Source organism: Salmo salar, chromosome ssa12 (assembly GCF_905237065.1).
Source record: "Salmo salar chromosome ssa12, Ssal_v3.1, whole genome shotgun sequence".
Classification (NCBI taxonomy): domain Eukaryota; kingdom Metazoa; phylum Chordata; class Actinopteri; order Salmoniformes; family Salmonidae; genus Salmo; species Salmo salar.
Genome location: NC_059453.1, coordinates 21,360,963 through 21,384,159, shown reverse-complemented (window position 1 = coordinate 21,384,159; position 23,197 = coordinate 21,360,963). Strand labels below are relative to the sequence as shown.

Below are 23,197 nucleotides of genomic sequence, written 5' to 3'. Positions count from 1 at the left end.
GGGGGTGTCCGTGTGCACTCGTGTATGTGTGGGGGTGTTTGTGTGCACATGTGTGGGGGTGTGTGTGTGCACATGGTGTTTGTGTGCACATGTGTATGTGTGGGGGTGTTTGTGTGCACATGTGTATGTGTGAGGGTGTTTGTGTGCACATGTGGTGGTGTGTGTGTGTGTGCAGACAGAGTTAGACCTAGCTCCCATCCAGGCATCCAATTAACATGTTTTTTTCTGGATCGTTTCCGTCACTTTCCAGAACAAGGCCACCGGCTGCCATTAGACCAGTAGAGATTGACAGAGGAGAGAGAAATAAAGAACAGCTTTATAAAGCGGAATGATCTTCTCTCTCTCTCTCCCTGTGTCTCTCTCCCTCTCTCCCCCCTGTCTCTCTCTCTCCCTCTCTCCCCCCTGTCTCTCCCCCTGTCTCTTTCTCCCTCTCTCCCCCTTTCTCTCCCCCCCTGTCTCTCTCCCCCCTGTCTCTCTCCCCCCTGCCTCTCTCTCCCCTGTCTCGCTCTCCCTCTCTCCGCGTCTATCTCTCTCTTTCTCTCTGGGAAACATATATGTTAACATTGCCGAAGCTATCTCTTTCTCTCTCTCCCCCTCTCTATGTCCCCCCCCTCTCTCTCCTCTCTCTCTATCACTGTGTTTTACTAGCCCCCCTGAAGAGCATTACTCTAGGTCTGAATTCCAATGTGCAATCTCATTATCTCCTCTCTTCTTCTCTGCCAGAACAGTTAAGTCCAGTAACATGTTGTCCACAGGCAGAGACGGTACTAGGCTACGAGCTATCATTAACCAAATGCTGGCAATGTCTACAAGTGTTGTAAAACACACAAAAACACATGCAGAAGAATGCTCATGTATGTGAATGCATGCATGTTGACACACACACATGCACGTTGACACATGCACGTTGACACACACGCATGCACGTTGACACACACGCATGCACGTTGACACACACACATGCACGCAAGCCACAAGCACGCCCTGATAGCTTCTTGTTAATACCCCCAACGTTTGCTGTAGTACGCTTTACATTCCTGTAAACTACATGTGGAGGAGCGAGGCGAGAGGCGGAAGCCATGGATTATACAGTGAGAAGTCATTTCCACTGTGTGTGTGTGTGAAGGTCTGTGAGGGGTCAAGCCTTCCTCCGCCACGGCTGTGTGAGTCGCTCACTTCAAACCACCTTTCCTCTGATGCTAAACCCAGGGGCCAGGGGCCACACCATCCTTTCCATGTTTAGAAGGAAACGACAGCATTCAAAAAGACCTCTGTTTACTGCAGTACAGGGCATCATCCTAACCTTCTAGATGCAGATGTGATGTGGAGTTCTGCATAAACTAGCCAGGCTATTATCTATTGAATGAACAGGCTCTGATGCCATTGTGGACAGCTAGACTTACTACATCCACACTGATCAGATTTGGGCCAGAGTGAGAAAAGCAACTGGTTTTGGCTCCAGTTCTCCCATCAACAACATCCTATTGGCTAGAGATCATGTTGTCGCTCCTGACTGTGCCAGGGCTAATCCAAGTCATCCTGTTTGGTAATAGCCTGGCTATTTGCTTTCCCGCACTGCTGTCAACTCTGTTCCTCTTTCTCTCTCCCTACACACACACATACATACACACACACACACGTGAACACACACACAGTTCCGTTCGTACTCAGCAAACGTGTACCTGGAAAGCCACTAAGTGTCATCACTCCCGTGGACACACCCACACTAATACAAAGGGGCTTTTATATCACATGTCTGTTTCCACGTCAACCCAACGCTCCCACGGATCCACAAGTCAGTTAGATTAGGAGTCAAAGGTCAATGGCATGGTATCGGACAGAGAGTGATGTATGTGTGAGATCACCGTCAGTAAATCTGATTAGTAGACAGGTCCTGCTATGGCCTGCGTTAGATCAAATATTTACATTGCTACCTGCTACGAAAAGGTTCTTTATCTGTATGCCAAGTGTACGAACAAAGCATGAGAACAGATCCGATTCTCACAGATCCTACATTCAGGTTCCATTCCCACACGGACCATATACAGAACCCATATAGTTTTCCCTTGTCAGTTCAACAACAACTCTCCAAGCCATATGTTTAGTGAATATACCGTGTGTGTTGACTGTATATCGCTTTGTAGAAAAGTTTCAGGAAACCTAAGAGGAAAACATAGTCACATGACCATGTTACATTATACAGTATTATACTGTGTCTCTCACACTGCTCAGGCTCCTCTATCTCTCTACATTACATTATGATGTCTACATTACATTATGATGTCTGTCTGTCTACATTACATTATGATGTCTACATTACATTATGACGTCTATCTGTCTACATTATATTATGATGTCTGTCTGTCTACATTACATTATGATGTCTGTCTGTCTACATTACATTATGATGTCTAATTACAGATGTCTGTCTGTCTACATTACATTATGATGTCTACATTACATTATGATGTCTGTCTGTCTACATTACATTATGATGTCTACATTACATTATGATGTCTGTCTGTCTACATTACATTATGATGTCTACATTACATTATGATGTCTGTCTGTCTACATTACATTATGTCTACATTATATTATGATGTCTGTCTACATTATATTATGATGTCTACATTATATTATGATGTCTACATTATATTATGATGTCTACATTACATTATGATGTCTACATTACATTATGATCTCTCTGTCTACATTATATTATGATGTCTACATTACATTATGATGTCTGTCTGTCTACATTACATTATGATCTCTCTGCCTACATTATATTATGATGTCTACATTACATTATGATCTCTCTGTCTACATTATGATGTCTGTCTGTCTACATTACATTATGATCTCTCTGCCTACATTATATTATGATGTCTACATTACATTATGATGTCTGTCTGTCTACATTACATTATGATGTCTACATTACATTATGATGTCTACATTACATTATGATATCTGTCTACATTATATTATGATGTCTACATTACATTATGATGTCTACATTACATTATGACGTCTATCTGTCTACATTATATTATGATGTCTGTCTGTCTACATTACATTATGATGTCTGTCTGTCTACATTACATTATGATGTCTACATTACATTATGATGTCTGTCTGTCTACATTACATTATGAAGTCTACATTACATTATGATGTCTGTCTGTCTACATTACATTATGTCTACATTATATTATGATGTCTGTCTACATTATATTATGATGTCTACATTATATTATGATGTCTACATTATATTATGATGTCTACATTACATTATGATGTCTACATTACATTATGATCTCTCTGTCTACATTATATTATGATGTCTACATTACATTATGATGTCTGTCTGTCTACATTACATTATGATCTCTCTGCCTACATTATATTATGATGTCTACATTACATTATGATCTGTCTGTCTACATTACATTATGATCTCTCTGCCTACATTATATTATGATGTCTACATTACATTATGATATCTGCCTACATTATATTATGATGTCTACATTATATTATGATGTCTGTCTGTCTACATTACATTATGATGTCTACATTACATTATGATGTCTACATTACATTATGATATCTGTCTACATTATATTATGATGTCTACATTACATTATGATATCTGTCTACATTATATTATGATGTCTACATTACATTATGATGTCTACATTATGATATCTGTCTACATTATATGATGTCTACATTACATTATGATGTCTACATTACATTATGATGTCTACATTATATTATGATGTCTACATTATGATGTCTACATTACATTATGATGTCTACATTATATTATGATGTCTACATTATGATGTCTACATTACATTATGATGTCTACATTACATTATGATGTCTACATTATATTATGATGTCTACATTACATTATGATGTCTACATTATATTATGAGGTCTACATTATGATGTCTACATTATATTATGATGTCTACATTATGATGTCTACATTATATTATGATGTCTACATTACATTATGATATCTGTCTACATTATATTATGATGTCTACATTACATTATGATGTCTACATTATGATGTCTACATTACATTATGATGTCTACATTACATTATGATGTCTACATTATATTATGATGTCTACATTACATTATGATGTCTACATTACATTATGATGTCTACATTATGATGTCTACATTACATTATGATGTCTACATTATATTATGATGTCTACATTATATTATGATGTCTACATTACATTATGATATCTGTCTACATTACATTATGATGTCTACATTATATTATGATGTCTGTCTGTCTACATTACATTATGATCTCTGTCTGTCTACATTACATTATGATGTCTACATTAGACATCATAATATAATGTAGACATATATATATATATATATCGTAATGTAATGAAGACATCATAATATAATGTAGACAGATAGACATCATAATGCAGACAGATAGACATAATGTAATGTAGACATCATAATGTAATGTAGACAGATAGACATCAGAATATAATTTAGATAGACATCATAATGCAATGTAGACATCATCATGTAATGTAGACATACAGACATAATATAATGTAGACATCATAATATAATGTAGACAGATAGACGTCATAATGTAGACAGATAGACATCATAATGTAAGGTAGACAGATAGACGTCATAATATAATGTAGACAGATAGACGTCATAATGTAGACAGATAGACATCATAATATAATGTAGACAGATAGACATCATAATATAATGTAGACAGATAGACCTCATAATGTAGACAGATAGACGTCATAATGTAGACAGATAGACGTCATAATATAATGTAGACAGATGGACGTCATAATGTAGACAGATAGACGTCATAATGTAGACAGATAGACGTCATAATGTAGACAGATAGACGTCATAATGTAGACAGATAGACGTCATAATGTAGACAGATAGACGTCATAATGTAATGTAGACAGATAGACGTCATAATGTAATGTAGACAGATAGACGTCATAATATAATGTAGACAGATAGACGTCATAATGTAGACAGATAGACATCATAATGTAATGTAGACAGATAGACGTCATAATATAATGTAGACAGATAGACGTCATAATGTAGACAGATAGACATCATAATATAATGTAGACAGACGTCATAATGTAGACAGATGGACGTCATAATGTAGACAGATAGACATCATAATGTAAGGTAGACAGATAGACATCATAATGTAAGGTAGACAGATAGACATCATAATGTAATGTAGACAGATAGACGTCATAATATAATGTAGACAGATGGACGTCATAATGTAGACATGGACGTCATAATGTAGACAGAGAGACGTCATAATGTAGACAGATAGACGTCATAATGTAATGTAGACAGATAGACGTCATAATGTAGACAGATAGACATCATAATGTAGACAGATAGACGTCATAATGTAATGTAGACAGATAGACGTCATAATGTAATGTAGACAGATAGACGTCATAATGTAATGTAGACAGATAGACGTCATAATGTAATGTAGACAGATAGACGTCATAATATAATGTAGACAGATAGACGTCATAATGTAGACAGATAGACATCATAATGTAATGTAGACAGATAGACGTCATAATGTAGACAGATAGACATCATAATGTAATGTAGACAGATAGACGTCATAATATAATGTAGACAGATAGACGTCATAATGTAATGTAGACAGATAGACATAATAATATAATGTAGACAGACGTCAGAATGTAGACAGATAGACATGAGAATGTAGACAGATAGACATGAGAATGTAGACAGATAGACATGATTATGTAGACAGATAGACATCACATAGATCATAATGTGGACAGATAGACATGATGATGTATACAGATAGACATCATAATGTAATGTAGACAGATAGACATGATGATGTAGACAGATAGACATCATAATGTAATGTAGACAGATAGACATGATGATGTAGACAGATAGACATCATAATGTAATGTAGACAGAGAGACATCATAATGTAATGTAGACAGATAGACAACATAATGTAATGTAGACAGATAGACATGATGATGTAGACAGACATCATAATGTAATGTAGACAGATAGACATCATAATGTAATGTAGACAGATAGACATCATAATGTAATGTAGACAGATAGACATCATAATGTAATGTAGACAGATAGACATCATAATGTAATGTAGACAGAGAGACATCATAATGTAATGTAGACAGATAGACATCATAATGTAATGTAGACAGATAGACGTCATAATATAATGTAGACAGAGAGACGTCATAATGTAGACAGATAGACATCATAATGTAATGTAGACAGATAGACGTCATAATATAATGTAGACAGATAGACGTCATAATGTAATGTAGACAGATAGACATAATAATATAATGTAGACAGACGTCAGAATGTAGACAGATAGACATGATTATGTAGACAGATAGACATCACATAGATGTCATAATGTGGACAGAGAGACATGATGATGTATACAGATAGACATCATAATGTAATGTAGACAGATAGACATGATGATGTAGACAGATAGACATGATGATGTAGACAGATAGACATCATAATGTAATGTAGACAGATAGACATGATGATGTAGACAGAGAGACATCATAATGTAATGTAGACAGATAGACATGATGATGTAGACAGATAGACATCATAATGTAATGTAGACAGAGAGACATCATAATGTAATGTAGACAGATAGACATGATGATGTAGACAGATAGACATCATAATGTAATGTAGACAGAGAGACATCATAATGTAATGTAGACAGATAGACGTCATAATGTAGACAGATAGACATGATGATGTAGACAGATAGACATCATAATGTAATGTAGACAGAGAGACATCATAATGTAATGTAGACAGATAGACGTCATAATGTAATGTAGACAATCTGTCTACATTAGTGTAAGGTTCTGTATTTATTTTCTTAGTCAACTGTGTGTTCTGTTTCGTTGTGTTCTTGAACGTAGCCCTGTTTCGTTGTGTTCTTGAACGTAGCCCTGTTTCGTTGTGTTCTTGAACGTAGCCCTGTTTCGTTGTGTTCTTGAACGTAGCCCTGTTTCGTTGTGTTCTTGAACGTAGCCCTGTTTCGTTGTGTTCTTGAACGTAGCCCTGTTTCGTTGTGTTCTTGAACGTAGCCCTGTTTCGTTGTGTTCTTGAACGTAGCCCTGTTTCGTTGTGTTCTTGAACGTAGCCCTGTTTCGTTGTGTTCTTGAACGTAGCCCTGTTTCGTTGTGTTCTTGAACGTAGCCCTGTTTCGTTGTGTTCTTGAACGTAGCCCGGTCTTTCATTTTTGTTCATTGATTTCACCTGTGTTAGTAACTCACCTGGTCTCATCAGCTCCTTATTTAGTTCAGTTCGTTCTGTTAGTGCCTTTGTGAGGTATTGTTCGTTTTGACTCTACTAAGCCTTTTCCTAGCTCGTCTGTGAGAACCAGTTATAGCCTTCAGTCCTAGTTTTGAGTCACTTGCCTGTTTGCCTACCTGTGTATGACCATTGTCTTTCTGTGACCACGATTCCTGCCTTCTGCGCATGTGAAATAAACACCTGCCGCGCTCTGCGTGTGAATCTACACCTTTTTCTCCCTGAGTATTCATTACAATTATATTATGTCTACTCTACATTACATTATGATGTCGATCTGTCTACAATACATTATGATGTCTATCTACATTACATTCTATTATTATCTGTAATATGACTATATTATCTTATAGTATGATTAATTCTAATGTGACTATATTATTTATAGTATTATTATCTGAAATATGACCATATTGTCTTATATTATTATGATCTCTATCATGACTATATTATCTTTATAGTATTATTATCTCTAATTTGACTATATAATCTCATAGTATCATTATTTCTAATGTGACGATGTTATCTGATATTATTATGATCTCTGTTACATACATTCTATCTGGGGTCTGAGGGGCCTATTTCTATGTATATCTTCTCACGGGTTCATCTCAGGTCACTCAACGGGACTAAATGTCACACACACCACCGACACGCACACACACACACACGCACACAATTACACGCTGACATTAGCAAGACCACGGCCACCATTTGACCTAGATAGTTTGTGTGTATGTATTGATATGTAGGCTACTTGTGGCACTATTCCTTGAGCTGTTCTTGTCTATTAATGTTCTGTATTATGTCATGTTTCATGTTCTGTGTGGACCCCAGGAAGAGTAGCTGCTGCTTTCGCAACAGCTCATGGGGATCCTAACAAAATACCAAATACCACCGCGACTGGAATATAGTAGGTGAATGTATTTCTGTCCGTCCTTCCAGAGAGTGAAAATTCTAACTGCGTCCTGAAAAAGAGTGATGAAAATCATACTGTCAAGAAACACTGGGGTGTAAGAACTATAGTCATACAGTAGGTTACCAAACAGGGAGTCGTAGCTGTGTTGAAGTACATGGGGCTTGTGCAAACTAGATTGAAAAGTGCCTGGGTATATTGTTCAGCTGACTGAAACATTACTCTAGCAACAGATCAGCACCTCAAATGGGGTTGTTGTGTGTGTTTGATTGAGTAAGCCCATTCTAGGGTAATACTGGGGAGAGAGAGAGAGAATTAGACAACTATGACAGCTGGGTCTGTACATAGTCAATGGTAGGCTTTGAGGGGACTCCTACAGTAGGTACACCTACAGCTCACCCCTTGGCAGCAGTACTGTAGACTACTTTATCACTGACCTCAACCCAGAGTCTCTCAGAGCATTCACAGTCAGCCCACTGACACCCCTATCAGACCACATGAAAATCACAGCATACTAGAACAGGGAAATACTCAACCATGAGGCATCAAAGCCCAACAAACTGCATGCTATTCAGAAATGCTATAGATGGAAGGAAGATAGTGTGTAGAAACCTTCCAAAGAACAATTGGCCAAATACACTATCTGCAATAGTGAAGGTGTAAACTTAGCAGTAGAAAGCCTGAATTGTATATCTGACATATCTGCTAACATATCAAATAAAATAAAGTCAAGCAGAAAACCTAACAAAATGAGCAGCAATGAGAAATGGTTTGATGAAGAGTGCAAAAACCTAAGAAAGAATCTGACAAACTTATCCAATAAAAAACACAGAGACCCATAAAACCATAAGATACGCCTTTACTGTGTGGAAACACTAAAACAATACAGAAATATACTGAAAGGAAGGAACAGCAAGTCAGAAATCAGCTCAATGTGATTGAAGAATCCATCTAATCAAGTCACTACCGGAGAAATTGGAAAACACTGAACAAACAACAACATGAAGAGCTATCTATCCAAAATGGAGATGTTTGGATTAACCACTTCTCCAACCTCTTTGGCCATATAACAAAGAACAAACAGCTAAAACATATACATAATCATCTGAACATAGGATCAACTATTTAAGACTCCCAGAATCCTTTGGATTCTCTAATTACATTGAATGAACTGCAGGACAAAATGCCAACCCACCAACCCAAAAAGGCCTGATGGTATCCTAAATCAAATGATAAAATATACAGACCACAAATTCAAGTTGGCTATACTCAAACTCTTCAATATAATCCTCAGCTCTGGCATCTTGCCCAATATTTGGAACCAAGTACTAAAATACTGTACAACAGACCACATACACCCTAATTGACAAACACACCAAAAGCAAAGTCTTCTCATGCTTTGTTGATTTCAAAAAAAGTTTTTGAGTCAATTTGCCATGGGCCCCTGCTGTATAAACTAATGGAAAGTGGTGCTGGGGGAAAACCTACGATATTATAAAATCAATGTACACAAACAATAAGAGTGCAGTCAAAATTGGCAATAAACACACAGATTTCTTCTTTCAGGGCCAGGGGATGAGACAGGGATGCAGCTTGAGCTCCCCCCTCTTCAACATTTATATCAATGAATTGGTAAGGACACTAGAATAGTCTGCAACTCACAGCCTCACCCTACTAGACTCTGAAATCAAATCTCTACTGTTTGCTGATGATCTGGTGCTTGTGTCCCCAACCAAGGAGGGCCTACAAAGGGACCTAGATCTTCTGCACAGATTCTGTCAGACTTGGGCCCTGACAGTGAATCTCAGTAAGATAAAAAGAATGGTGTTCCAAAGAAGGCCCAGATGCCAGGACCCATCTCCTTTGCATAGAGTTGATCAGGCTGTTCTTTGTGCCTTGTGGAATGTTGTGCCAGTCATCTTCAATGGCTGTGCAAAGTTTCTGGATATTGGCGGGAACTGGAACAGGCTGTCGTACACATCGATCCAGAGCATCCCAAACGTGCTCAATGGGTAACATATCTGGTGAGTATGCAGGCCATGGAAGAACTGGGAAATGTTCAACTTCCAGGAATTGTGTATAGTTCCTTGTGACATGGGGCTGTGCATTATCATGCTGAAACATGAGGTGATGGCAGCGGATGAATGGCACAACAATGGGCCTCAGGATCTCATCACGGTTTCTCTGTGCATTAAAATTCCCATTAATAAAATGAAATTGTGTTCGTTGTCTGTTGCTTATGCCTGACCACACCATAACCCCACCTCCACCATGGGGCACTCTGTTCATAACGTTGGCAACAGCAAACCGCTTGCCCACACGACACCATACACGTGATCTGCGGTTGTGAGGCCAATGGACATACTGCCAAATTCACTAAAATGACGTTGAAGGTGGCTTATGGTAGAGAAATGAACATTCAAATGAACAGCTCTGGTGGACATTCCTGCAGTCAGCATGCCAACTGCACGCTCCCTCAAAACTTGAGACATCCGTAGCATTGTGTTGTATGATAAAACTGCACATTTTAGAGTGGCCTTTTATTGTCCCCAGCAGAGGGTCCACATGTGTAATGATCATGCTGTTTAATCAGCTTCTTGATATGCCATACTTATCAGGTGGATGGATTATCATGTCAAATGAGGAATGCTCACTAACTGGGATCTAAACAAATTTGTGCTCAACATTTTTGAGAAATGTGTGGAACGTTTCTGGGATCTTTAATTTCAGCTCATGTAAACATGGGACCAACACTTTACATGTTGCATTTATATTTCTGTTCAGTGTATATTAAAGGGTTTTGGTTGGTATAAGTTATTCAACTGTTAATAAACATGTAGCTAAGTAGTTAACCCCTTAGTGAGTTTGTTGTGTATTGGAGGTAATGGAGAGCAACAGGATTTCATCTTGATCTGGACTGGAGAACTCTGGTCACGCGTGTAACAGTTTTTCTGAACCACTACCCCATCACATATAATGTCCAACAGATGTGTGTGTGTGAGTGAGAGTGAGAGAGAAATATGTCATGAAGAACATGTTCTAGCCTCTAAGACATATCAGTATGTCATGATGTCAGTTCCTCTTAGTTCACCAACTCTCTCTCTCAATTCAATTCAATTTGCTTTATTGGCATGACGTAACAATGTACATATTGCCCAAGCTTATTTTGGATATTTACAATATGAAAAAAATGAGAATCAATATTGTCAACAGGACAACAGTAACAACAATAACCAAAGGTAAAAATAACCATACATTCAACAATAACAATAAGCATAGAGGACATGTGCAGGTTGATTGGTCTGTCAGACACTGTCCCTCATCTTATGGCAGCCAGCAATGTAGTGCGCTGCCAATCCACAGCTCTCTGCATCCTCCCCCAACAGGACAGGTAGCCTACTCTCGTCAGAGAGGTCTTTGAAACCTTTAATAAGGGTTTCAAATTTGGGGAAATGACAGTCTCTAATTGTTTTATATTTTTGACATTTTGTCAGGAAATGCAGCTCCGTCTCAGGTTCTGCTGTTTTGCAGTGGTTGCACAGCCTTTCCTCTACAGGGAGCCAGGTTTTCCTGTGTCTACTCTTCTCAATGGCAAGGCTGTGTTCACTGAGCCTGTACTTTGTCAAGGTTTTTCTAAGGTTTTGATCAATAACCATGGTCAAATAGTTAGCCACGGTGTACTGTCGATTTTCTCTCTCTCTCATGAATTCATGCCACTGCGCACACACACACACATACACCCTCTCTCTCCCCCCTCTCCACTCTCTCTCTCTTGCTCCTTTCCCTCTGTTTGTGCACCGACCATGCCCCACCACCCCACCTCAGTTTAATTTAGTGCCTCAGCCGACAGCTCATTGACAGCTTCTGTGACGGGCAGAAGTATTCCATGTCGAAGACCACGTATATAGATATACCTGCTAGGAGACTACAATGGAACCTAAGCACATGTGTTATGCGTGAAGTGACGAGCCTCAGTGACCTAGTCTGTGAAAATGATTAGGAAAACGTGGTCATTAACACCCACTGAACTTGTGCAGAACTTATGCATATTTTATATTGTGAATTTGACTTCAAATAGGCAAACAACATTGTATGAGTGCCTTGTTCTATGCAATAATCATATTTAGCTTCAGTGGAGTATTTAAAAGATCTGCTTATTCTTGTTATGTTCAATAATATGTCCTTAATCGAGAATCAATAAAAAAATTACGTAATGTTGTCGGACGCATAGCCTTTTCACCATGTTGTTACATATATGGTTGGCCACTTCATATTTTTACAGGTGTAGGCTTTAGTTACCATCTCTGCGCTCCAGATTCTGGAACATGGACGCACAGAGTGCAGTTCGCGCTCATACCAGAACGCACCTCCCACTTCAAACTTTTTTTTGTGTAAATTCTAGAGCCTCTCGTCCTGCAGTTGTTAAAACTCTGGACGCGCTTGACATAGGGCGCATATCTCGGAGACTTCTGGACCGCAACTTTGACACACAGAGAGAAAAGTTCTGCACAGGGATTTCAATAGGCTACCTTTCTGAAGTTTGTGGACAATACAACTGTATTAAAGGGATTTGAGCCTCATAGACACGTCGATAAAGTGGATAAGAAATAGCACTGTTTTGATCACATTTCGGGACTTTAGTTCATTTTGCCAGGTAGGTGTCTCACGAACAACTTTCTTCTACTTCTGGTGCGACTTTTTGATGGAAACAAGTAGGCTAGTAGCCAGTAGCCTAGTCTGTGACAGTTTGGAGACGCGCAATCATTCTGCAGGTTGTTCTGTGTGCTCCAAAGTGCACCTCGGACGGTGTTTACTGTTCAGGCGAGATATGGCTTGGGGGAGTTATATGAGGGATTTCTCTGGGTTACTGTCTGTGAGCTGAATGCCTGTCACTGCGTGCCTTTATTAGAAACGAGAATAGTTTTGTGATCACATTTTATATTCAAACATTTCCGAGTTTTTCCTCTTAACGCACATGATGTAGGATACTATATGTCATATATGTCTATCCCATTATCCGTGCTTATCGATTTCACCACGAGCAATGTGCACTGACTAGCCTATAACCAAGGTTTATATGGCCGAACATTTCTCCCCGAACACAGAATAGAACTATCTCACTTCGACTACCTTATCCATCTGTCAAGCCAAACCGCATCCACAGAAACCTTTGAAAGCAGATCTTTGTCAAGATGTGATATGGTCGGTTATATTTGGGTGTCAAAATATCTTTACGGTCTGGTGCCTAGCTCACCATTCTAGATTAAAATCTCTGCGCAGCCAGAGACCCTCACAGAGAGAGTCATGCAGAACAGAGATACTGTTCCATCTTTCAAAAACTGCTTGAATCAACGTTGTTTCCATCCATAATAATTATTTTAAAAATCATCAATAGTTGATTTCACGTTGAATTCACGATAGTTGACAACTCAACCAAATGAAAACTGGACGTTGAGCTGCCGTCTGTGCCCAGTGGGGTGTTAGTTATGAGCACAGCAGGCAGGTCAGGGTGGTGCAGGCAGGTCAGGGTGGTGTGTTATGGTTGTTGATGATGGTTTATCCCGTTTGTGTTTGTTTGTTTTAAAGTTAATTGAATTAGAGCGTGTTATCTCACTAATCGACCAGGGTTGTCATCTCTTCTTTGTTTATTTAAACTTTAACCTGATTGGATTATGTTGACTTGTCTTTGGATACAATAGAATAGTAATGGCATGGAAATAACGACTTAATCAAATCCAAATTCTAAAAATGCTATTATTGCTGTGGTTGTGAGAATAGCACATTTGTGATTTTGAGCAACAATCACCTTGACTACTCAAGTATACATAATGTTATTCAGTGGCCTCTATGTCAATGACTTTGTATGAAGAGATGTTATAAAGCATGCTAGATAAATACAAGTCAGCGAGGCAGCCAGGAAGGGCACCTAAACAAACTGAAGTCTATGAAGGGATGTGAAAAGTAAAAACCGAGATGGAGGGACAGAGAGAACGAGGGAGGAGGACGAGATCAGCAGAGAGAGCGAGAGAGAAAGCAAACATTCCTGACTTGGTGTCTCAGCAATTTAATTAAAGAACGTCAAAGATGCACACACACGCGCACACACGCGCACACACACACACACACACACACACACACACACACATTGTGAGATCCCCCTACTTACCCCCCCTCCACACACTTTGGTCTTGGACTAATCCCAGGGGTTAGCTAATAAGTGTTCGGGTCATGCCACCATGAGAACTAAATAGGGGGACCCCTGATTGAGTTAATAACCCCATGATGGAAGCTAAGAGGTACAAGGTGAAGAGGATTTTGTTTGGTGTGTGTTAGTCTAAAGAGGGCGAAGCAGCTATTAGAGAATGAGAAGTGGTTGTTCATGGTTATAGTGTTATCAACAACAGCAGCAGTAGTATAAATCCTCTCCTCTTAGACAGGCTTAACTGTGCCCTGTGGTGCTTTGGTGGTGCTCCCTCTAGGTCCTCCAGGTCAGCTTTTACTCTGGGTTCCCCTTGTTAGGGACCATTAAGGAATTAAAACCTCCATGAGCTCTGGTCTTTCTCTCTGTCTCTCCTTTGGTCTCTTTCTTTCCGTTTCACCGATCTTGCTCTCCCTGTCTTTCTTTTCTTTCTCCCTCTATCTGAGCTTGCTCAGCTCTTTCTCTCGCTGCCACACTGTTCTCTCCCTCGCTCTCTCTCTCTCCCTACCTCTCTGCTCTTTCTCAAGTTCTCAGTCCAGTCTCCTGTCCTGCAGCTGTGCAGACACAGACAGAGGGATGGGGGCTCTGGTTCATGTGGGAGCGTTTAGAGTGTTTAGGGAAGTTGTCACCATGTGTGATAAAACAGCGAGTGTCTCCCCGAAGCCAACATAAATCATCCTGATGCCGAGAAAGACAGGTTTTAATACAGTAATAGATGACTTGCATCGTATGTCTATTGTTCTCCTTCAATGCCCAAAAGAGCCAAACAGGAAGTAACATTATTATATTGAATATGTCCATTGTCCTCAATGAGTGTCTGAATGTGTTTTGTAGACAGTTTGTTCTTGATTTGATGCTCCTTGGTTGAACTGCGAGGTGGTTGGAATTGACCTTTTCTTTGACCTGTGGAATTTAGCCTATAGTCTACATGTTCCGCTGCTCTTTAATAGTGTATTTACCTTTCCACAATGAATTATCTTAATGTGACAGCTTTCCTGACACTCTGTGAATTTTTCCGTTAGTCTAACACGGCACGACTTGACATGTTCATCGGAGGGGAACCTATGATTCTCAGAACCCAGACCCCCTAGGGAGAGGTTTACGGGTCGCTCCCCTTTGCTCCCCTGTGGTGCACCTCCGTAAAACCCTCCCCCCTCATCCTCGGAGCGTGTTAGGTAAATCCAGTGGTCTAGTGGGAAGGTATTGAGCGTGACACATATCATTACATTCCTCAGTATACTACTCTGAGAGAGGAACCTTTAGCGTTCGTCACTTGAGGTAGAGAGGGAGGGAGAGACATTTGCATATTCAGATACCCGATCAGTCTACAGACTAGTCTTATACTATACCTGAGGCTAAGAGTTATTTTGACTCCCTCCACCCCTCTCTCAGTTTTGACCCCCATCCCTAGCCAGCCCTAATCCACTCGCCCCTCTCCCCAAGGGCGCAGTCTGGGTTGTGCACACACATGCCTTTTCATCCCATACAATAGCCCCTCAATCCTACACACACACACACACACACACACACACACACACACACACACACACACACACACACACACACACACACACACACACACACACACACACACGTCCCCTGTATACACACTCAGACCGACAGTAGCCTGAGGCTACAGGGTCTTCTCAGAGCACTTCAAAGGCCTTGTCTCTCTAGCTCAGATCAGCTCCACAACTACAGCCACAACAGGTGATGAGAGAGGCCGCTTGGGGAACAGAAGGTAGATCCACTCCTTCGCTTACTGGGAAGTTGATGGATCAGTGTGCATATTTGTGTCAGTTATGACAGAGTGTGTTGAGGTACAGTGGGGAGAACAAGTATTTGATACACTGCTGATTTTGCAGGTTTTCCTACTTACAAAGCATGTAGAGGTCTGTAATTTATATCATAGGTACACTTCAACTGTGAGAGACGGAATCTAAAACAAAAATCCAGAAAATCACATTGTATGATTTTTAAGTAATTCATTTGCATTTTATTGCATGACATAAGTATTTGATCACCTACCAACCAGTAAGAATTCCGGCTCTCACAGACCTGTTAGTTTTTCTTTAAGAAGCCCTCCTGTTCTCCACTCATTACCTGTATGAACTGCACCTTTTTCAACTCTTTACCTGTATAAAAGACACCTGTCCACACACTCAATCAAACAGACTCCAACCTCTCCACAATGGCCAAGACCAGAGAGCTGTGTAAGGACATCAGGGATAAAATTGTAGACCTGCACAAGGCTGGGATGGGCTACAGGACAATAGGCAAGCAGCTTGGTGAGAAGGCAACAGCTGTTGGCGCAATAATTAGAAAATGGAAGAAGTTCAAGATGACGGTCAATCACCCTCGGTCTGGGGCTCCATGCAAGATCTCACCTCGTGGGGCATCAATGATCATGAGGAAGGTGAGGGATCAGCCCAGAACTACACGGCAGGACCTGGTCAATGACCTGAAGAGAGCTGGGACCACAGTCTCAAAGAAAACCATTAGTAACTGTAACGGCTGTCTATGGAAGAAGTGGACCAAAATGCGGCGGAGTTAGGGTTCATCATATTTAATGTCACGAACACTATGCATTTACAAAAACAACAAAAACTGACAGCCAACACAGTCCTGTCAGGTGCAACCACATTGACAAGCACAATTACCCACGAAACACAAAGGAAACGTAGGCAACTTATGTGTGACTCCCAATCAACCACAACCCTCTACAGCTGTGCTTGATTGGAAGTCACACGGCCAAAATCAATGAAACAATAAAAAACACACACTCCCTTCTGCCACGTCCTGACCCAACTACACCCTCTACTGGTCATGACGTGACAGTACCCCCCCCTCAAGGTGCAGACCCCGGGATGCACCTAAAAAAAAAACACACAAGAAAATCCCCAATACCCCAACAAAAAATAACCCCTAAACAATAAGGGAGGGAAGGGAGGGTGGCTGCCGTCACCGACGGCACTGTGCTACACCCTCCCTCCCCAACCCACCTATCCTGGAGGTGGCTCAGGTGCAGGACGTGGACCTCGCTCCACCTTCGGCGTCGCCCACTTTGGTGGCGCCGATAGCTGCGCCGGGCAGACGGGCCACTCGGGCTGACCCTGGCAGACAGACCACTCGGGCTGGGCCGGAGGACTGGAGGGCCACTCGGGCTGGGCCGGAGGACAGGAGGGCCCCTCGGGCTGGGCCGGAGGGCAGGAGGGCCCCTCGGGCTGGACCGGAGGGCAGGAGGGCCCCTCGGGCTGGACCGGAGGGCAGGAGGGCCCCTCGGGCTGGGCCGGAGGGCAAGAGGGCCCCTCGGGCTGGGCCGGAGGGCAGGAGGGCCCCTCGGGCTGGACCGGAGAGCAGGAGGGCCCCTCGGGCTGGGCCGGAGGGCAGGAGGGCCCCTCAGGCTGGACCGGAGAGCAGGAGGGCCCCTCGGGCTGGGCCGGAGAGCAGGAGGGCCCCTCGGGCTGGGCATGAGGGCAGGAGGGCCCCTCGGGCTGGGCCGGAGGGCAAGAGGGCCCCTCGGGCTGGGCCGGAGGGCAGGCAGGGCACCCTGGCAGATCCTGGCAGGCGGGCACCTCTGGCAGCTCCGGGCAGTCTGGCCACTCTGGCAGCTCTGGGCAGTCTGGCCACTCTGGCAGCTCTGGGCAGTCTGGCCACTCTGGCAGCTCCGGGCAGTCTGGCCACTCTGGCAGCTCCGGGCAGTCTGGCAGCTCCGGGCAGTCTGGCCACTCTGGCAGCTCCGGGCAGTCTGGCCACTCTGGCAGCTCCGGGCAGTCCGGCCACTCTGGCAGCTCCGGGCAGTCTGGCCACTCTGGCAGCTCCGGGCAGTCTGGCCACTCTGGCAGCTCTGGGCAGTCTGGCCACTCTGGCAGCTCCGGGCAGTCTGGCCACTCTGGCAGCTCCGGGCAGTCTGGCCACTCTGGCAGTTCCGGGCAGTCTGGCCACTCTGGCAGTTCCGGCTCAGGATTCACCAGGCTGGGGAGACATAACGGAGACCTGGCTCTGGGCGCAGGCACAGTCTTTACCAGACAACCAGCACGCACCTCAGGACGAGTATGGAGAGCTGCCTCAGGTGACATCATTCCCACGACACGCTCATTAGGGCGAATGCCGTACTTAATGCACCATACTAGCAGCTCTCTCATCTCTCTCTCTCCTAATTTCCCCATTAATCCCGTCACAGTCTCTGTCTCATATCCCTCGCTCACCTCCAATGTCATCCCGACTGGCTCTGGTTCCGACCTCAGCTCCACCGACTGTCCCGTGTGCCCCCCCAAAAAAATTATTGGGGCTGCCTCTCGCGCTCGTTGCGCTCTCTCTCCTCGTAATAGCGCCTCTCCGCTCTCGCCGCTTCAATCTCCCACTGCGGGAGGCGATATTCCCCAGCCTGAGTCCATGGTCCCTCTCCGTCCAGGATCTGTTCCCAAGTCCATTGGTCCATCATGCTGTACTCCTGCTGCTCCTTCCTCTTCCGCCGCTTGGTCCTGGTTTGGTGGGTAATTCTGTAACGGCTGTCTATGGAAGAAGTGGACCAAAATTGCGGCGGAGTTAGGGTTCGTCATATTTAATGTCACGAACACTATGCATTTACAAAAACAACAAAAACTGACAGCCAACACAGTCCTGTCAGGTGCAACCACATTGACAAGCACAATTACCCACGAAACACAAAGGAAACGTAGGCAACTTATGTGTGACTCCCAATCAACCACAACCCTCTACAGCTGTGCTTGATTGGAAGTCACACGGCCAAAATCAATGAAACAATAAAAAACACACACTCCCTTCTGCCACGTTCTGACCCAACTACACCCTCTACTGGTCAGGACGTGACAGTAACACACTACGCCATCATGGATTAAAATCCTGCAGCGCACGCAAGGTCCCCCTGCTCAAGCCAGCGCATGTCCAGGCCCGTCTGAAGTTTGCCAATGACCATCTGGATGATCCAGAGGAGGAATGGGAGAAGGTCATGTGGTCTGATGAGATAAAAAAGAGCTTTTTGGTCTAAACTCCACTCGCCGTGTTTGGAGGAAGAAGAAGGATGAGTACAACCCCAAGAACACCATCCCAACAGTGAAGCATGGAGGTGGAAACATCATTCATTGGGGATGCTTTTCTGCAAAGGGGACAGGACGACTGCACCGTATTGAGGGGAGGATGGATGGGGCCATGTATCGCGGAATCTTGGCCAACAACCTCCTTCCCTCAGTAAGAGCATTGAAGATGGGTTGTGGCTGGGTCTTTCAGCATGACAACGACCCGAAACACACAGCCAGGGCAACTAAGGAGTGGCTCCGTAAGAAGCATCTTAAGGTCCTGGAGTGGCCTAGCCAGTCTCCAGACCTGAACCCAATAGAAAATCTTTGGAGGGAGCTGAAAGTCCGTATTGCCCAGCGACAGCCCCGAAACCTGAAGGATCTGGAGAAGGTCTGTATGGAGGAGTGGGCCAAAATCCCTGCTGCAGTGTGTGCAAACCTGGTCAAGAACTACAGGAAACGTATGATCTCTGTAATTGCAAACAAAGGTTTCTGTACCAAATATTAAGTTCTGCTTTTCTGATGTATCAAATACTTATGTTATGCAATAAAATGCAAATGAATTACTTAAAAATCATACAATGTGATTTTCTGGATTTTTGTTTTAGATTCCGTCTCTCACAGTTGAAGTGTACCTATGATAAAAATTACAGACCTCTACATGCTTTGTAAGTAGGACAATCTGCAAAATCGGCAGTGTATCAAATACTTGTTCTCCCCACTGTATGTATGTGTGACTTTCGTGGTAAGTGCGTTCTGTGTTTCCCTTGGCAACAGCCTGCTCTGAGACGCAGAGCTTCATACAGCCCCGTGTTTAGACAAACAGCAGGAAAATAGACCATTGGGATGTTATTGCAAGTGGACATCAAGACTGGACACACCCACACACAGCTAGAGGCATGACACGCACACACACCACTACACACACACACACACACACACACACACACACACACACACACACACACACACACACACACACACACACACACACACACACACACACACACGCACACACACACACACAAGGACACACATGCGCAAAAACACACAAACGTGAACATGCACACGTGCTTTGCAATTAAATGTTCTGTTACTTTCTATAACGATGTCCAGCTGTCAGACTTCCATTGAATAGGCAGGCACATTCAGTTACCCCTCCTTTCTACTATAAATGAAGAGCTGTTAGCTGCTTGTTCCTGTACTCCGGTCTGCTTCCCCCCTCTCCAAACCTCTCATACCTCTGTCCACTCCTGCTCCCCCCTACGGGTGGCAGGCGGATTAGGGGGTCAGAAGTCAGAGGGGGGTGCAGCTGGAGGGGCCAGTCAGAACACAGGTCAGGACAGGGAACTGACGAGGTGGAAGGAGCAGGGTCCAGGAGCGTGTGTGTGTGTTGGGCGGAGGGGCAGGATTGGGGGTGTAGGAGTTTTGGCAGGCAGGAAACTGGCAGGGAAGAAGGACTAGGGTCGAGGGGTGTGTGTGTGTGTGTGTGTGTGTGTGTGTGTGTGTGTGTGTGTGTGTGTGTGTGTGTGTGTGTACTTCAGTTATAATTTGTTCCTTCAGGTATAGTAGACACCATACCAGTCATATCTGTATGATCACCATACAACTTGGAACATTTGCCATTTCAATCAGTCTAATTTGTTTGTTTGTTTACTCACGTAAATGAGTCAAGTTCTTCTCCCTTCTTTACCCCCTCTTTACACTGCTGCTACTCTCTGTTATCATCTATCCATATTCACTTTAATAACTCTAGCTACATGTACATATTACCTCAACTAACCGGTTCCTCTGCACATTGACTCTGTATCGGTACCCCCCTGTATATAGTCTCGCCATTGTTATTTTACTGCTGCTCTTTAATTACTTGTTACTTTTATCTCTTATTCTTATCCATATTTTTTTGAAACTGTATTGTTGGTTAGGGGCTCGTAAGTAAGCATTTCACTGTAAGGTCTACACCTGTTGTTGTCACGTTCGTTATATAAATAATCGGTCCAAGGCGCAGCGTGAGTAGAGTTCCACATTATTTATTTCAGTGAAACTTCGAACAACAAATAAATAAACAAACGTGCCGTTCGTAGCGCACATAGCACTAAACAAAACACAAACAATATCCCACAACGCAGGTGGGAAAAGGACCACACTAAGTATGATCCACCATTAGAGGCAACGATGATCAGCTGCCTCCAATTGGGAACCATACTCACACCAACATAGAAATTAAAGACTAGAACACCCCCTAGTCACGCCCTGACCTAAAACACCATAGAGAACCCCGAGGGCTCTCTATGGTCAGGGCGTGACAGTACCCCCCCCCAAAGGTGCGGATTCCGACCGCAAAACCTGAACCTAGATGGGGAGGGTTAGGGTGGGCAGTTGCCTCGGTGGCGGCTCCGGTGCGGGACGTAGCACCCGCTCAGACCGCGGATCCGGCCATGAAGCCGGGCTGAATGCCGTGCTTGGACTGGACACCGGCGCAGAGGAAGGCTCCGGCCATGGAACGGGACTGGACGCCGTGCCTGGATTGGGCATCGGCGCAGAGGAAAGCTCCTGCCCTGGAGCGGGACTGGACACCATGGCTGGATTGGGCATCGGCACAGTGGAAGGCTCCGGCCATGGCACCGGCGCAGGAAGCTCCGGGCCTTGGACCGTCACTGGAAGCTCCGGGCCGTGGACCGTCACTGGAAGCTCCGGGCCGTGGACCGTCACTGGAGGCTCTGGACTGTAAACCGTTGCTGGAGGTTCCAGGCTGTAGACCGTCGCTGGAGACTCCGGACTGTACACACGCACTGGTGAACTAGTGCGGGGAGCCAGCACAGGACGTAACGGGCTGGGAAGGCGCACTGGAGGCCTGGTGCGTGGAGCCGGGCTCTTCAGGGCGAGTGTGGTGCAGAATACACCTAACCAACATCTCTCTCCGATCTCCCTCCTCCAACAGCTCCATCGACTCCCAGACGGTCTCTGGCTCTCTCCTCGGCTCAGCCGTCCGCCCCTTGTGCCCCCCTCCCCCCCAAAAAAATCTTGGGGTTTCTGTGGCCGCGGACCCCGCCGTCGTCGCTGTCCTCCTATGCTCCAGCTCTCCTTTTCCTCCAGAGCACGCTGCTTGGTCCTATAGTGGTGGGATATTCTGTCACGATCGTTATAATGAGCAGACCAAGGTGCAGTGTGAGTAGAGTTCCACATTATTTATTTCAGTGAAACTTCGAACAAATAAATAAACGAACGTGCCGTTCGTAGCGCACATAGCATGAAACAAAACACAAACAATATCCCACAACGCAGGTTGGAAAAGGACCACACTAAGTATGATCCCCAATTAGAGGCAACGATCATCAGCTGCCTCCAGTTGGGAACCATACTCACACCAACATAGAAATAAAAGACTAGAACACCCTCTAGTCACGCCCTGACCTAAAACACCATAGAGAACCCCGAGGGCTCTCAATGGTCAGGGCGTGACAGTTGTATTCGGCGCATGTGACTAATATCATTTGATTTGATTTGAACGTTAACGGACTTGTATGAGACCATTGTCTCAACAAGAAGTAAAAAAAATAAAAATAAAGTATTGAAGGTTCAGAATACTTAAAGGGG

At 43.4% G+C, this 23,197-nt stretch overlaps 1 protein-coding gene across 1 annotated transcript in view; it reads left to right on the top strand.

Annotated features, from left to right (window-relative positions):
- Nucleotides 1–12,777: 12,777 nt before the first annotated feature.
- Nucleotides 12,778–23,197, top strand: part of LOC106564454 (vasorin) — a 36,504-nt gene continuing 26,084 nt past the window's right edge. Inside the window, exon 1 of the mRNA XM_014130558.2 lies at nucleotides 12,778–13,016. The gene's annotated coding sequence lies outside the window, so the exon portion shown is untranslated. The remainder of the gene's footprint in view (nucleotides 13,017–23,197) is intronic.